Below are 3714 nucleotides of genomic sequence, written 5' to 3'. Positions count from 1 at the left end.
ACTGAACTGGAGAAAGAGGTGGCAGCCCTACATGCTCTCTAGCCTCCCGGTTGGCTTCACGGTTCTCTAACCGGTCCTAATATGTGGTCCTCGCTGCATAGGTGCAAGTGGTGAAGATGGCCTTGATCCATCTCCCAAACTTCTCCATCTTTTTTTTCTTACGAGGCCTAGACGGGACAACTCAGGCATGTCCTCAACTAATGTAGAGCATCTCACTGCCCTGCTAGCACTTGTCCCTTAGGTCTTCTCAATTTTGTAGACGGTGTGAAGACCATCTTTCTCAAATCTGTAGCCAGTGACCCTCTCAATCATAAACATGAGATAGGGGGCATAGGTATCCCCTTTCTCCCATCCTCCATGGCATTCCTCAGCCCATGCCACATCAAGCAAGGGACATTAAACCTGTCACCTCTAGGAGCAAATCTAGCAAGCACATTCCTAACATAGCCATTAAGATCAGAGGCTGCTCTATCCTAAGGATTGATAGTGTGCTTGGTCAAATTATTTAGAATATAATAATAGCTCTTTAGGCCACTGACCTTCCCATCTGCACTTCTCCTATCAATCCACATATAGGCAATATCACGGATCTCAGTTCTAGCCTCATCATGAATGTAAGTGAAACCACACTCCTCCTCTCCAAAACCAAGGATCTGGCTGAAAGTCACAAAATCAACTCTATAATGTCGTTCCTCTGTCATCCAGTGAATCTCATCGATGTAGATGCTATAGAAGAAAGTGGAATAGAACTAGGCTAGCACTTCTTCATTCCAATTATATTTGAAGCTCATAATATCAGTGAGGCCAAACAACTCACAAGCCTTGATCACTTTATTGAATTCTGGCTCATTCTTTGCCTTCATCTCCTCCCAATCAACATACTGCATCTTTATAACCTTGGATTTCTTGGAGTTGAAGTTCACAGATGCATAGAAGTTGGAATGAAACTCATTCCAAAACTTGTAGTCAATCTCCAAATCCTTTGGCTGTGTAGGGGACCATGACGCCTAAGAGGGGGTGAATTAAGCAGCTTAAAAATCTAACTCTAAACTATGGCCTCTTTTTCTAACCCTAGCAAAACCTATGCAAAAGATAAACTATCTAAATGTGCAACTACGGTTATGCTAGTGTATTGCTATATCTGCCACAAAATGAGTAATGTAATCAATGTAAATGCGGAAGCTAAAGAGCAAGGTAGAGATATGCAAACTCCCATCGATGACTCTGGTATTTTTACCGAGGTATCGAGAAGAGCGCAAGCTTCCCCCTAGTCCTCGTTGGTGCCCCACTCAAGGAATCCCTCGCAAGGGCCAAGCTCTTGGTCGGGTTACTCTGTGGATAGCCATGGGCCTTCCCCACGCGCAAGTGGGTCTCCGATGTGCCTTCCGGCAAGCCTCTCTAGGATGCTCCCCGCCATCTTCACTATCAAGCCCCTCCGATGTACAACAATGGTGCGCACAAGCACCGAGTGGTAAGAGGTAAGCAAACCTCACTAAACACAAGGCCTAAACCCAGAGCAAGCACATAAGCGGTGGTCTAATCAACCTAAGCCCTTCGCAAAGCACCTACACTAATCACCTAATGAAACACTAAGCACTATGCATGTGGAGATCACTAAAATGGTGTATCAACACCCTTGGTATGTTTCCTTAGCTCCACTCTACTTATTTGGCCGGTTGGGGTTGTATTTATAAGCCCCACTGAGAAAGTAGCCGTTGGGGATGAAATCCTGCTTTTCTGCTACTGACCGAACGCAAAGGTCGTCCTGATCAGACATGTCCGATCGTCCTGACCGTTAGAGCCTTGATCAACTGATTGAACGTTGCCAACGTCCAGTCACCCACCACCAAACGCGTCCAGTCATAGTTTCGCCACTCTAGATCCTCTCTATACTCGATCGGACTCTGTTTTCCAATGTCTGGTCAATTTGCTCGTTTAGCGTCTGGTCGCTGCTGCTGCTGCGGAGCCTCTTGATTGGGGCATCTAGTCACTATTCTACCAGCGTCCGGTCTAGCGTTCGATCACTTCTGTGAGCTCGTTTCTTCATGATCTTGCATCCAGCTTGGTTCCTATCTTTGTGCTTGGACTTGGCTTGATATCTTGGGTCTTCCCTTGTGCTTCTAAGGTCTTGCTTAAGGTGTTAATCATTGGATCATCACATCGGCTTCGTCCAAGTCACATCTTGCACGCTATTGAACTACAAAACAAACACTTGCAAATTCATTAGTCCAATTTGGTTGTGTTGGTCATCAAACACCAAAATCCAAAGTAAATGGGCCTAGGGTCTATTTTCCTTACAATCTCTCCCTTTTTAGTGATTGATGACAACACGACCAAAGCAAGGAAATAATAAAAATTTGCAATTTAAAAGCTATCTACTTGCTAGGATGCAACGCAAGGGGCAAGGTTACATGATGCTAAAGATACTACTTGTAAGACTAAAAGATACTACATAAAAACTTATCTTACCCTTGCAAATGTCCCCATGTGGTATTATGGATTTAAGCCTTGCTTCCTACAAATTCTCCCCATTACATAGGCAATCCATAATCCACTATCCTCCCTTTCTTGGACCATTACCACTTGTAGACACCACTTGTAGACCATTACCACTTGTAAATTATTATGATCTAGCTTTTGGTCCTACAAAATAATGCTTGCTTTTGGTCCTCTAAATTCTCCCCCTTTGGAATCAAACACTAAAAAGGAAGACATTAGTAGCACAAGGGAGGGTCAAACTTTGTGATCCTTTGTGTGTAGAGTGGAATAGGTCATAAAATTTGACTCTCACATTATATAGACTAAGCTCCCCCTAAATATATGCATACATATGGTAGAAGACAAAACATATGCATAATTAGCAAATTATTGCCCAAGAGAATTTAATCTATATAATGCATGGAGAAAGCATATAAATATCAAAATGAAATCAACATGGTGACATCAGTTTAGAAATATCACATGTGGAAGCCAATTTGATTTTTACCACTTGCAATAGGTGGTGGATATTTGAAGTACGATGCTTAACTCCGGGGACTCCATTTTCCTTGCAATGAGACTAATATACACATGATAAGCTTGAAAAGGTGTTAGTCTCAAAGCATTCAACTTGTAGAGTAACCTCCCCCTAAATTTGTGCATACAAGTATGGAATACTTGTAGGAAACATGCACATTGATTTTGGAATAAAAAATACCACTTGAAAGATGACATCACATAAATGTGAGAGTCATTTTCGAAGGCGATATTCGGGAGAAATTATCTACAATTTGGACTTTGGCATATATAAGATGAACAGTAGAAAGACAAGCTATGTGCCGTGCTTCTAAACAATTTAAAACCATGTAGGATTGCTCCAAGGAATAAGAATGAAACCGAGCAAGCCTATCATAAGATATACCTAGTGTATGCATGACAAAAGATATAAGCATGCAAATGCAAACATAGGCATTAAAAGTAACTAGATGCTTAAAGATACCAATTTGTAAGAAATACCACTTGTAGGAAATGCAAATTGATACTACTTGAAGGAAATTGAATCTAGTTACCTAACATGGGAAAGGGAATTTGGGTCTATAGTATTCACTAACCCACTTGGCAATGATTTTGACCATCATGATGCACCCCATGAAATGCACCCATACTTTGCCAAGTCTCCAAATTCCCCAAAGTCCAACGGACTTCTCACTTCCCTTTCAGGATCCAAACCTTCTT

This window comes from Miscanthus floridulus, chromosome 11 (assembly GCF_019320115.1).
Source record: "Miscanthus floridulus cultivar M001 chromosome 11, ASM1932011v1, whole genome shotgun sequence".
In the NCBI taxonomy this organism is placed as follows: domain Eukaryota; kingdom Viridiplantae; phylum Streptophyta; class Magnoliopsida; order Poales; family Poaceae; genus Miscanthus; species Miscanthus floridulus.
This window is presented reverse-complemented; position numbering follows the sequence as displayed.